Source organism: Thunnus maccoyii, chromosome 2, assembly GCF_910596095.1.
Source record: "Thunnus maccoyii chromosome 2, fThuMac1.1, whole genome shotgun sequence".
In the NCBI taxonomy this organism is placed as follows: Eukaryota; Metazoa; Chordata; class Actinopteri; order Scombriformes; family Scombridae; genus Thunnus; species Thunnus maccoyii.
The window spans coordinates 15,287,388-15,302,156 of record NC_056534.1 but is presented as its reverse complement, the minus strand read 5'-3'; the positions used below and the strand labels follow the sequence as shown (position 1 = coordinate 15,302,156).

The window sequence follows — 14,769 nt, the reverse complement described above, 5'->3', positions numbered from 1 at the left end:
CTTAATGGACCTTTCATGCTGCACTCATGTGTAGTAGTGAGCTACTGTAGTTGTGCTCCATCCATACATCAGTTACCCATCGCTGTCCTGGTGCTGAAATGCACTCCAGTGAATAGACTGGCGTGGTGCAGCATTGCACCAAAGGAGTAATTTATTACTCATGTTTTACCCTGAATCCTCCGTTTAGATTTATTATGGGTTATTTGACGCATGACGGGAAAAGACACGATAATTATTCAATGTCATTTCTCTGTGTGGCCGTCTTGGAGGCAGATGGCACGACAATGTGATGATAGTGATGTCGGGCACGTCAGTTCCTCTCGGTACCCTTCAGATGACATTCCGCACCGTCAACACGCACAGAAAACCATCAGAGCTGCAGCCCATGGCAGCCGCTCACACATGTAATGCGCAAGTTGTAGCCTTAAACGAAAGACGGTTTTAAATCTGTGTTTCTTTCAGCCAACCACGGTGGGAACTCCGACGGGCACTGTGTTATGCAATCGTTAAGTGCGCCTTGGCGGAAATCCGTTCCTATCAGCAGCGGCACGCCATGACCCTGGCGCCCTCTAAACGCACTTAAAGGCTGTTGTGGGATACCAGTGATGCTTTTAATTACACCATCCCCATCTAATGCCAAATTATCTGTTATTATTAGATGCTGGTCCAGTGCTGTTCAAGGTTACCCAGAGGCTCATACTATACCACCCATTTTAGTATCCAGAAGCTCAGATTGAGATTTTAACCATCATTAACTTTGGAGCCCATCAGATTGGTGGCTATTGGTCACCAGTGCTCCAGAATGGGACCTTGATGGAAAAAGCCATGGACCGATCTGTCCCTGCAGCCTGCCACTAACTCCAGGGCCCTTTGAGTAGCTTTATTTCCGGTGTTATCTTAAGAGCTCCTGGGGGGTGGGGGGGTTGAGGGTCTTAGGGGTGAGTCACAGTGACACTGACAGCCAGCTTGAGGCCCCTCACAGTAGGAAACCTGGAGCGTGGCTGACTCACACACACACACACACACACACACACACACACACACCACTCTCCTCCTTGTTCTCCAGTTCACCCAGCCTCCATATGGGCTTTGTTACAGCTCCCAGTTCGCACCATTCCTCATCCTTATGAGCAATTATCAGTGAGGTGGGAGAGAATAATTATAATGACTTAATTGTGACACTAATAATGGCATGTCTGTTGAAGGTCAATGTTCAAACTCTTAATTGCATGTTGGATCCGAATAACTGTGAATAAGGTAGCAGTTTCTGATGGCAGGAGTTAATTTACACAATTAACAGCTGGGTTTCAATATGGTGCTACAGCGCAGAGGCAGTATTGTATTTTTAGGTCATTTAAAGCAGTTATTAGTCATATAGATGTTAATGTCACACTGACATTCAAGAGGCTTACGTAGACGATTTGAGCCAGACTCGGGAATGTTGCGTAATCTTTAAGAGCAGCACTTAGAGATCAAAAATAAAACCGTAAATAAAAACTGTAAAACATACCTGGAAGAGTTGATTTAATAAAAAGAAAAAATAATAATTGTTAAAGCTCATGGTTTGCTGTTAACACACTTCTCAGTTTTAATCAGGAGCTCGTTTTGTCAGATTGGAAGAGCTGTAGACAGCAGCCCACATGGGGCATTTAGACGGCCGCACAGATTGTCTTAATTCTGTGTGATGAGTCTATTGTCACCCATTAGCAGAGCCCTCTCTCACCCTGCAGATGTTTCTTTACAGCCTCAAATGTATCTGTGTGTGTGTGTGTGTGAGGTGGGGGCGCATATGAGCATTTATATCTGTAAAGAGGTGTGGTTGAGTGTGTACATAGTGAATACATCTGAATTAGTAGATCTCACACTACACCATTTTCAATACACAGTTTTACTCCCTGTGAGATTCCATCAGCTCTAGGCTCAAAGTTAGCTGTCTCTGTGGTCTCCTGCCGTCTGTTCCTCAGCTTCACCCCCCCACCCGCTCCTCAACACACACACACACACACACACACATATACAGACCCTGTCTTCTTCCCCAGACTCCCAGTGGCAGAAGGCTCCCCTCAACCCTCTGTTCCTGTGCCACATCCCTGTAATCCAGGCCCAGACTCACATAGGCAGCAACCCAGCAATCTGTCTACTCACACACACACACACACATCCTCCGACCAGACATTAGTAGGACCCCCACTCCAACACAAGGAGAGGGGGGTCAAGAGATTAAGAGATAGCATGAGAGATTTAAAAGAATCGGATAGGAATTTGGCAGAATAGATATGTGCATAGTTGGTGTTAATTTTACACAAGATGTATAATAGTCGTTGGCTCTCTTCTTATTGTCATGTCTAAGGGCGCCATCATAGGAGTGAGTGATATGGACAAAACCTCCAACAAGGTAGCCTATAAAAAAGATAGGAAGTTAATGGATCGAATAACCAGAGATTAATGTTTTTTTAAGCTAATCAAGCAAATTAAATACACAGAAGATTTAGGCACTTAATCACATTGATGCAAAAATCATATCAAACCATTGTTGTCAGTAGTCTAATATAAACACAGATATGAAAGGAATAGCTAGGTATAAAACATATAGCAAATTCTCTGAAGGTTGACAAGTTTATATTATCTTGTTATATTTTGTCATATCGTCCACACATAATAAGGACAACAGAGAACAGGGCTTCTTAGTCTACATATCTATGATGTCATAAAATCTCAAGATAAAACATTTCCATGAATAAATGAAGGCATGATAACATCAAACTGGTTTATATGTAGATTGGAACAGATTGCATATCCTGAAATGTTGCATTGACCTTATAGCCCCGTGCGTCACTAATTGCTAATTAGCTGTGCAGCTTTGTCTGAAGTAAGTGTACAGCTTGCAAGAGATAAAAATCCTCATTCTTCTGCATGGAGTCTTGCAGCATTTCTTCATTATAGACTTTATGGAGTGTGCTGAGAGAAGCGGCTCATAAAAGGCAGAATGCCATGGAGTGAGGGAGGGATTTAATGGGATGCAAACACACACACACACATACACACATCCTCAAACAGCCTCAGTTTTACCTTCTCACATCCATCACTGAGTAATTTATTTCGCACCACCACAATCACACTTTCTCTCTGACAGAGGACAGCTCTCTCTCTCTCTCTCTCTCACCCAAGGACATCGGGGCTCAGAGTGGTGCATTAATAACGGGGCCCATTTTAAAAAGAAGGGAAGCACAGAGCATGAAGGGTAAACTCAGCAGGTCCACCAGAAACAGCTTTTTAAAATTTTATTTATTTATTTACTTGGAAATCCTTCACTATGTCATAAAGTGATATATAGTAGTTCTGCATTCACTGTATTTAAGAAAAACATCATATATATTGCTATAAAAAAAACACATTATATTCCTCCTCATTACTTTAAGCTAACAAACTGTCTCTCTGTCTAATATTTTTGAAGGTGAGGATTGCTTTTATGACGTCACAAGTCATCTTCACCTCAGAGTCAAATGAGTCATGCTTTGAGCAGATGCTACATTCATGATGGCTCTGTTCCCATGGAGAGAGTCATGTATGTGTGTCCTGGTTTTCAGTTGATTTTGTGAGCATGCATGTGAATCTGCTAATGTTCTTCTTTTAAAACTAATGTTTTGGGAAAAAGACTCAACTGCAGTTCTGCTTGTCGTTATATTTGAATCAAACCCTTGTTAAAATACCAGTTTTTTATATTTATCTTAAGGCTGCGGAGAGCATACTTTATCTCAATGGAATGAGCTCGTGCTGCCAGGAGGGAGACAAAAATGTGATCATTAAATAGTACTGCAGGAGAGAGAGATAAGTTGAAGCCAGAGAAAGTGTGCCAGATGCCAGAGTGAGTACGAGAAGAAAACAAAAAAAGAAGAGTTGTTGGGGGGTTTTAGTCTGGCAGCTTTTCCAGATAAAATGGTTGTTTTGCCTCTTGTCAATGTCAGGAGGAGGCTGACGAATTTCCTCACAAGTTTGGCTTCCTCTCTGCATGCCATGGATGAATCTACTGACTAAAGCCTCTGACTTTTCCTTTTTATGTCATGTTTGTAAATTTAGCACCTTTACATGATAAAATCATAGATATGACAGACTCTAGATCCTTTTTTCTGTAAGATTTATGGTACATCTCAAGTCCCACAGCTGCATCTCTGAACAGGTTCATATTAGTCCATTTTTGTTGGTACTATACCATACAAGATTTTCATAAGATAAGATGCTATTTTTTAAGTAAATATTGTGTGCTAAACACACTATTATAGAGCTGCAACAATTATATTTTTGGGGAATGGACTGTTGGTTGGGACAAAAGAAGACATTTGAGGATGTCACCTTGGGTGTAGGAAAACAGTAGTCCATATTTCTCACCATTTTTGGACATTTTATTGACCAAACGACTAATTGATTAATTGAGAAAATCACTGACAGATTCATCTATAATGAAAATAATCGTTAGTTGCAGCCCTACACTATTGAGTGACCAATAATCTTGTCTGCAGATCGACACCATATGGATATAAACAGTGAATTAACTTTAATATTGAAATAATATTAAGATATTAATTATGACATCTAATCACAGTGATAGATTTAGGATGGCAGCACAATTGATTCAGTATATCTTCAGTAGCAACAGATTTGTGTAAACACCATGTAATGAGTTTATTTATAAGACACTCACTGTTTGAGTTTTTAAAAAAGATGCTAATTTACAGACAGCACAACTTGTAAACAAGCGGTGCTACTTTTTAAATACTAGCAGCTGAGACTGAAAACGTGATCGCTGTTATTAGTCTTTGGAGCCATTTCTAAACAAACATCTGTAACTATTGTCTTCATAGTGAAGGAACATGTTACAGCAGCATTGTGGATCGTTGACGTGTTTTTAATAGTTTTTGAACAACAATGGAGGTCTACGTCACAGAGGAATAAGATATATCAGGCTTTGGATAGACATACAATACTTGTGAGTAGGATGAGTTCATTGTTTGTTTGCCTCTGCACATGAAATTTGTTGACAGTAAGAAAAATGAAGAAAATCACCAGCTTTACCCTTTAAGTTTGTGACAGCTGTGGAGATTGGAAAGAAATATCACAGGGTGAACTTGGGTACTGTGACAATGTCAGCCATTATCTTTTTGAAATTTCTCTTCAGGTGTAACACGTCACTGAGAAAAGCTGTAAAACACAGCCAGTACACCTTTGAAGAGCAGCTGTGCAAGCAGCACGAAGTGTTATATCACCTGTGTTCTATATGGGAACAAAATGATCTGTGTAGATAGCTACACATGTGTACCCATGTGACTGCTGGATTGCACATCTGTCCTTTTTGGTATTTTAAAATCAGCAAGCAGCTATCAAATTTGAACAGGGTATATTTCTTACAGAGAGTGATGAAGCAGTAATCCTTTATTATGTATTCAGTCTTGGTCTGACCAGAGGTTTCCCAGTGTGTGTTGTGAATACTAATATCAGTACTTTGCTTGTTTTAACCATCGTTGTATTGTGTGTAGCATTTTGATTTGTCAGTCGGAAACCATCTCATTTTAGTTTGTAGCTTAAAGGCAAATGATTAAGTATTGTGGAGGTCTTTTCTTGGTCCATTAACTTTAATGTATGTGCAAATACATTAAAAGGCATCTCCAGCATTTGTGCTTTCCTTAGAAAAGAGAATGAAATGTGCAAGTGTGCATAGATGTACATCCGTGCGTGCCTGTGCACAGCAGTGGGGTCCTTGGATGTGGCTGATGCCTGCAGGGCTTTAGGGCAGCAGATTGTGAGTGGGTGACTCATCCAGCCTGGATCCTCGCTAGGCCTACTGCAGTGCAGCGTAAAACAGATCCAGCTGGGAGATAACAGATGGGGCGGGAGGGACAAAAAGAGTGAAGCAAGGAAAGAGAGATAAGAGAAGACAAGAAAGAGGAAAGAGAGGGAGATAAAGTAGAAAGCACCCTTGAGCAGGTAGGGAGTGGCAGAGAGAGAGAAGGAGAATTCAGCCAAGATATACTGAACAGAGCGAGAGAAGGAGGAGGGAGTCTGCCAAGTCAAACAGGAGAGAGTGTGGAGAACAGCAGATCTGCAGGGATTCTTGCAGGAGAAATTTGAATTTTGTCACTACAGTTTGCCAATTTTTACTTAGCAGTTCTGAGAAATGAGCGCCATCTTGTTTAATAAAATATTATTGGATGATTTCTATGAAGAGTCTCAGTCATCTCAGTCACACGATACAAGCAGTAGTAGCGAGAGTATGTAACTGTGGTTGTTGTATCACAAGTCAAGAGCATCAATACTGGACGATTCAGCAAATGTTCAATGACAACCTTTTATTTAAACTGCAGTAACTTAAGTGTGATTGAGGTTATGAAAGACGGTTGTTGTGGCAAATAAACAAGCTGGATTACTAACTGGTCAGAGCGGGCAGCTGCCCTGCAGTCCAAACGCTCCAGGTTTACTGTGTGTTAATTAGTTTGTGTTCATTTACATATTATTGATCATCTGTTTTTTCATATGTACTATTAAAGCAGAATATAAACTGACAAAATAAGGGCCTTAAAGTGGGTTCTTCTTTATTTTTCTAATACTGAGACACTCATGAAGAGGGCCGCTGTCAAAATAGAGTTTCAAGACATTCATTATTTTGGTTTTCTGGTTCCATGTTTAATCAAATGAACCCATTGCAAACCTTGGGCCAGGTAGTATTAAACATTGTTGACATTGATGGTGGAAGAACCCAGGGCTTACTGGGGGCCCATCAACTAATTTCTGCCCCTATAAATACGGCCATGCAAATGGTTCAGGTTAGGGAAAAATTGTGGTTACATTTATTAATAAAAAAGGAAAACTTTTACTGCAGATCTGTGATGGGACTTAAGTCTCTTGCACAAAAGTCACATGTGTTACATACCGATCCATCTCCCTGACCATCTCATTTTCTCTCTTACTTACTCTTCTTTCCGCCTACTTCCTGCATTGGCACTGAATGTTGGCGTTGGCTGTAAATTGCAAAGTGCAGAGACATCCAATATGGACGTAATTCTGCAGGACACTGGGCTGAGTATCAGCTGTAGATGTGTTGTTTTCATGTCTGTCATTGGCTCATGAGTCAGAGGACAAAATCTCCTTGTTGTAACAGTCTCCTAAGAGTTGAACGCATTTGTCCCATCCCATTTAGTACATCCAGTTTTTGCCAAGTGCGGTTCAGCATTGCAGCAAAAGTGGTGCTGCACTGGATCGAGTCCAGCAGTACAGTACCCGCAGCAATCTACCTCCCATCTTTTTATCTTGATCTCTTTCCTTCCTTACAACATGCACTTGTCATTTGACTTCCAGCTTTAAAACAAAGTTTTTATTTACCAGGAGACCTTTTCCCTGGGCTTGCTAAACAGACATAAATTCTGGTCTGCTGTCTGACGGGTGCAAACAGTTTATCTTTCAAACAATAAAATCTTTCACTGGTTCTCAGACAGGTTTTGCTATATATTAAAGCAGCAGTGACAGTTTTTTGACTAGTGTACGTGCGAAATGTCACCTCTATCATTTCTCCTCCAGCAAATGTTCTCATTCACTCCCCTGACATCACATTAATCCTTTAGAGACCATTACAACAGTGACTTTTTGTCTATTGACACTTGAGCATGTGATAAACAGAAGCTCCAGAGCTGCTACTACCCTACCTGTAAATACCAATATATCTCACTAAGTCCCATAGATTTACTAAAATTATTAAGTAGAGGGAGGGGAACAAAGCAGAAACTTTGAATAAACTGTCAGCGATACCACTTTTGACATGAATGTGCATGCAGTAGCCGGAGGGTTGAAAAGTGGACTGTGGAGTTGTTCAGTGTTCTGACATCAGCTTTGTTCTAGAGGTTAATGACAGACGAACTCTACCTGTACCAGATCTATTTTTAGCTCGTCCTGTGGTTAGATGCTGTCGGCACATTTTAAATAAGAGCACTGGTGAGATAAACTCATTAAACATCCTCATCCAAAAGAAATGTGAATGAATATGTGGAGAAAAAAAAGAAGCCAGTTTCAAAATCTGTCAAAAAAGAAGGATGTGCTGGGTGAAGAAAACACTGGTGGGTGATATTCTGCAGATTCACGCCTTCTTATTTTGACAGTGACGCTCACTTGAGGTTTTTGGTTTGTCTGTAGAAAGCGAGCTGCTGTTCATCACTGTCCGCAGTTTCTCCTCCTCCTTTCCCTTGTTTTTTTCCTCTCCCCCCTTTCCCATCCTCCCAGCATCAGTATTCAGGCCATGGTTGATGTTTTATTCACGACTGGTATATTACATATTCTGGGCATCAACCACTGCAGGAGAGACAACCGATAGCATGGAGCTTGAAAAGGGAATTTCTCAGGACCTGTTATTAAGCATTAGGTAAAGGTTTGCCTAATTAAAAAGTGAAAATTAGCATTGGTCCTTTTGTTTTCCAAAACATATGCGTTTAAAGATATTGGCCATTAACATGACTCGCAATAGAGTTCAATTATATTACCCAACAAAACAATACCATTGGGTTTTTCATTGTATGTTGATTCCACTGTTAATGTGTTGCCATTCTTATGGAGTGTAAAGCAATTTACTTTTATACACGGAAACATTGATAAGAATAAATTAAACCACATTCATAAACACACATATACCTCTACTTCAGGGACATTTGGGTCACATCATTATTACGTAAATCTATTACCCAGAGCCTGCAGTTCACTTTCCCCAAAACCCATTCAGCATGTTGGTTATTGGCTTTTGTTATAGCTGCCAACACAGTGTGAATATAATGAAGGGCAATGCAACATCATTTACAGTTATGGATGTGTTTAGAGCCCCAGAGACCTTGCCAAAGGTATTATCTGTGATGTGTGGAGCAGTTTCTCAGAGTTAAAGGTCATTGTCCGAGCAGACATCATGAATCATGAGGTCATATAAGCCACTTGTGTTTTTCATCAATGTTTGAGACAGAAATGTAACATTTTGCTATATTCTATAATTTAATTATAGAATTCTATATTCTATAATTTAATTATAGAATATAGCACTAAAAAAAGTCTACAGCCACGCTAGCAGCGCAAACCAAACTGTTAGATACAAATAGAGGTCCAAAATTTGTTTCTGGCAGCAGTAATAATGTAATAATTAGCCAGAGGGTGGTGTCAGCCTCCTGCTGTGTGTTGAGAACATGAAAGTGTTATGAGAGTTTGCGGCAATATTACGTAGTTTATTTATGTGAGGATGGTGTCAGCAGGGATGTCGTCATGTTAAGTAATTTGTGAGATTTTCATGATATTACAGTTTGTGTTGGCTAGAAAGATGTAAGGAATCCAATCTTTATTTTTTCTGACTATTTAATAATAATAACAACCTTATTTATAGAGTACTTTTCTAAGCAGAGTTACAAAGTGCTTAACAGTAAAACCAACAGATTAAACAGTAAAAATGCTAAAATAATTACATTACCAGAACACAGGAAAAAACAGTGAGGAGTGGAGAAAAATAAGACCAAATAAGACAATTTAGACATGTATGTATTATTTTTGTACACAGTTTAAACATCATCAGTGTTTGCCAAGTAGCACTAAACACAAAGTACAGTTGGGGCTGATTGGAATGATATTAATTGTGGGAGTATTTTGTTGTAAAAAAAAAAAAAAAAAGTAGTGCATAAATTGAATTTTTGACCTGATGATGGTGCTATGTGAAAAGTCAGGGAATCACCAAATTTCATAGCCTTCACCCTCTGGGGAACATGAATATCTGTACAAAATATAATGGCAATCTATCCCGTACTTGTTGGACTAACCGACAACAACACACAAAATACTGTATAATGAAACAGCATAACTTGTATATTATAGCAGATTAATTTTATTCCTTTACTGAAAATTAAGGCAAGAAGATATCTGGACAGGAAAAGCGTAGAACCGAAAGGAGGATGGCAGGAGAAAAGATGATAGAGAGAAGCTGTAAAGTCTAACAGAGAGCAGGAAGCGATGAGAAGAGGAAGTGATGGAGTAAGTGGAGAGAAGAGGAGGATGTTAGGAACAAAAGAGGAGTGGGGGGGGGGGGCTGTGCTTTCAGACAGCTGTATAGCATCATGTCCTCAATCTAATGCCTAATTTGGCTCATGAAGGAGCAGTAATGAGGGTTGGGAGGGAACAGTCTGTGCTTTTACTGTATTTACATGTCTGCTGGTAGAGTGAGTCCAGCAGAGTTTTGGGCGGACAGTATGTAAGACGTTTCCCCAGTATTTAAAAAAAAAAAAGCAATGTTATGTGACACACAGTTAACTCACTCGCCATGTGCGCACACAGCTTCCTCCCACCAACTGCAGAGCTGAGACTGGATGGCTTGTCAGGGATTATACTCAGATTAATCAGAGCACAGTGACTTTGCATCATATTGGAGCTGTGTGTGACTCAGAATCAGAGCACTGCAGCTGTAATCTGTGAAACGTGCTGCATGTGCTGGACCAGACCGCCAAATGTACCATGTGACAGGTCAAAGAGTCATGACTCTTCTGTCCTCTTAATATCAAAGTTGATTTCTTGTGGGGATTTTAATGCTGATAAACCATTTTCACATTCATCCACAGCTTAAGAGTCACCATTGCCCTTTCCTTTATATTGCTTTACACTAAAAAAATACTCAAAAATGTGCAGGGATGATCATGTGAGGAGGCAGATACAGTATATTAAACCTGTTTTAGTTTATATAATTAACTAAATATACTAGACTCTTATATAAATATGAATTATGACTAAACTCTTCTTATAATTGCCCTAATGTTGTTGTTCACCGTGCAGTTGACTAATGAGTATTTAAATACATTGGTGCTTTGTGTAAACAAGCCTCTTCATTACCTTCATGACTTGTAGAAAGTGCCAGAGGCTTGTTGGTAAACAAAGTTATTTTTCTACAGTACAGACTTAATATGACGTCAGTAACTCACAGACTGAGCAGTGGATTAGACATCTTGAATGAAATGCAAATGACAAATATCTTTTTTAATTAGGAGATGGCGGTGGACCATTCATGTAGGTGTGTGTCATTGCAGCCGTGTGTGTGTTTGCAGATGATTGTGTGATTTTTGCAAGATTCAGTTGATAAGATGTGTGATTTTTTTTTTGTCTTTGTCCCCATCTTAAAATTTTGGGTGTCTAGTCTACATAAAACTCACCTAAATGAGCTTTTTCAGATTCTTCATGTCTAATATATATTGTCATGGACAGACAGAACATTCTTTTCATTTTTCTTTCTTGGGTGTTTTTCCTTAAAAAAAATCTCTTAATGTAGGTTTATGGATAAGCTTTTTCTTATCCAAGCTTGTTAGCAAAATTCAAGGTGGTGCTGACAGTTTTTGGAAGCGTTAATCACAGCTGAGCTTTTGTACAGCATACTGTATATATGGAGTGGCTGATAAATGGATTAAAGCCTCCATAAATGTTCTTACAGCGTGTGCAGGTCTGAGCTCGAATCCATAAATTATTGATTCTCAACCTACTTTGTTAGTGTGAGTACAAACACTGTTGACCAGCTCTCGTTAAACACCTTTTGAAAGGCTGACTGGACACATTTCCTGCTTTTAGCACATCAGCGTAAATTCAGTCTTCTTTGTTAAGTTTTTAAACTATGAACACCTTTATTATGTGAAGAGATTAAAGAGATAAAAGTTGCCTTTTATTCTCAATTTTTAAGCAAACATGGACAAGAAGTCAGTAAGATACACTGATCTAAACGCTTTAGTAAAGGACAAAGTCACAAGTGTGCTATTTACTGAATTCCCTCAGATAAAGTACTGCAAAATTATCTGCACTTTGTTTTTGAGTCTACTGGCTTTTTATCATAATCGTTGTTGTATTTAACCCTCTATCTATTTAGGATGTTTTCACTGCAGATTTTTAATGTATCATTTAATATTTTTAGGGCTGCAAGTAACAATTATTTGATTAATCTGCCAATTATTTCATTGATTAATGGTTTTGTCTCTCAAGTGTCATAAAACAGTTTTTAAAAAAGGTGTAAAGGCATATTCACATTGCCTGTTTTGTCCAACTAACTTACTGTCATATATGACAAAGAAAAGCATCAAATCCTCACGTTTTAGAAGCTGGAGCCAGCAAATGTTTGGTATTTTTGCTTGTTTCAGCTCCAAATATTGTATTATTTTAATATTTATTATCATACATTGTATATGTTGAAATATACACGTCTTTTTGCATGTACAGGTTCAGCAACAGCCATCAATATTCTGGGTATCATTACGTTTCTGGTTCGCCTCTCCCTCCCCAATCTTGACCTTCTTTATGGACAGGAAATCTAATCAAACCAGACTGGTGTTGAATAGCAGATAGTCAATATCAAATATACAGGATGTTTTTCTACTGAGGCTTTTCAATTTTCTCGTCTTTTAATAGGTCGTGCCAGCGGCTGGATGTATTTATATTATTGTTTATTATTTATAGCTTCGGGAGGGACTAGTGCAGTGTGATTGAGAGTCTGCAGTAGTGTTTGGAAGGTGAAGAATCTGTTTTTTGCTGGTTTATTGATTTTAGTGTAAATGTACCACTGCTTGTTTCTTCCAGGATCCATTTTTCTGTTGTTGTAGCTGAACTCTTTAGCCTGAAGTTAGAAGTAAAAGACATTTATCTTCATCAACAACAATAATGAATCTTCTTTCAAGCTAGCCAGCATTTTTGTGGCTTCAGTCAGGTGTATTGTGTTCAGGGACCAGTGATGAGGTGTTTTGGGAATGTTTGTGTCTCCTCCGTTCTCACAATCAGGTATTGTCTGCACACTCCTTGTAGATTATGATATTGTTTTCCCTAATGGTGCAAATACTGTTTCTCTGCAGGCATGCTGCTGTCACAGCACATACTCTGACATACTGTCCTCTCTCTTTATCTTATTTGTTATACTGGTGTTTCTCCAGATCCATTTTCACTCACATCTTTTCTTGTCATCTCTTTTTTTTAATTATGAACTTCTGACATGTACTTTATTGTACCCACACATGGCCTTGCACTTGAATAAAATGTGAAGTTACATATAAAATCCAGTGGTTTTGCATGTATGATTGTAAACAACAGTTTATCTTTATTGTTTACTTATAGATTATATTATAACAATACATTATGTACCGTGTACAAAGCTGGTAATTATAATATTATAGATACACAGAAAAAAATTGATACATACTACACAATAGGGCTGCAACTAGTGATTATTTTCATTATCAATTAATCTTTTTTTCTCTCTTTAATTGTTTTATCTACAAAAATGTCAGATAGTACTGAAAAATGCCCATCACAGTTTCCTAAAGCCCAAAGTAACACATTTAAATTGTTTGTGTTGTACAAGTCTCAAACCAAAAGATATTCAGTTTACTATCACATGAGAAAGATAAAAGCAAAAGCAAATCCTTACAAATATGAAGATGGAGATGGAACATTTTTGGTGTTTTTTTTTTCTTGAAAAATTACCTGAATGATTAATTGATTATCAAAGTAGTTGCTGTTAAATTTTCTGTTGATCAACTAATTCTTTCATCTTTACTATTCAATACACAGGATCTATTACTTTTAGTAGAATTTCATTTCACTTTATATTCTTTGCTTTCCATATATATTCATTTTTCTGTTACACTTGACTCTTCTTGCTTTCATTTTTTATACCCATGCATGTTACTCTTCTGTAAGTCTTCTACCATCTTTAAAAGTCTTTCTCTCGGTTACATTAATTTTACTTGAAAACTTCCTTTGATTTTTAGATATCAATTTAAAGCTTCAGCATCTTTACTATCTCCTGAAGCTGTACAGTTGTACATCTTTTATGAAACATGGTGTTCAGTGTATGATTTGCACCACTGGTTTCCTCCCATAAAACCAGTTAAACCACATCAAAGAAGTGGCAGAGGCATATCTTAAAGTGGTTAACATGTACAGTTATTTGAGTGTCACTGAACTGACATTTAGTTATTAGTGTAAAAGTTCATTCTTGACTTTAGGAACAGTTTGATAAAATAATCAAACTCTAGGTCCATTTTAAACGCTTTTTTCACAGCTTTCAACCACATTTCACAGCTTCCATGAGCGCTGATGATCATACACTAATTAAGGCCATTAGATACTATTGAAAGCTCCAGAATTACTTACTGTAGTTTTGCTTCTTTAGTAAAAGATTTAAGGGTTGTAATTCCATCAGTCAGTGTGGATTTCAGTTAGTTTTTACATGTTTTCATTTGGCTTCATTATTGATTAATGGTCATGTGCTCTGGAGGAGGGGGAGGAGTCTTGGTTTAGGGAGCGCCGCTACGCTCAATGTCTGCACTGAATTTTTTTATATATAGTTTTTATAATCAGTACCCACACAAGACAACAAGTCCAGCTTTACTTTTCTTGGCTGTGTGTGTGAGTGTATGACAGAGAGAGAGAGAGAGAGCACTTTGTGTAAAAGTTCACACACCTCATGAAGAGGACAAACCAGCGAGGTTCCTCCTGCTACTGTAGCAGCATCTTTCCTTCCTCGAGGTTTCCACCAGAGACTGAAAAGATAGAAAACCAGTAACTTCCTGTAACAAGTCAAGAAAGCATCACATTTATAAAATGTCTGCTTTGTCACTTTCCCCATAATTTTACCACTGAATGTCATACTCTCTTATTTCTGGATTCCTCTTGTTTATAAAAATTTAAAGATTATATTTTATACACAGACAGTTCAACTGCCTTCTAATAGCAATAACACATCTT

General features: G+C 38.4%; 1 protein-coding gene across 4 annotated transcripts in view; it reads left to right on the top strand.

Moving 5' to 3' along the window:
* Window positions 1-14,769, top strand: part of sh3gl2a (SH3 domain containing GRB2 like 2a, endophilin A1) — a 46,652-nt gene that overhangs the window by 6,408 nt on the left and 25,475 nt on the right. The window lies entirely within an intron of this gene.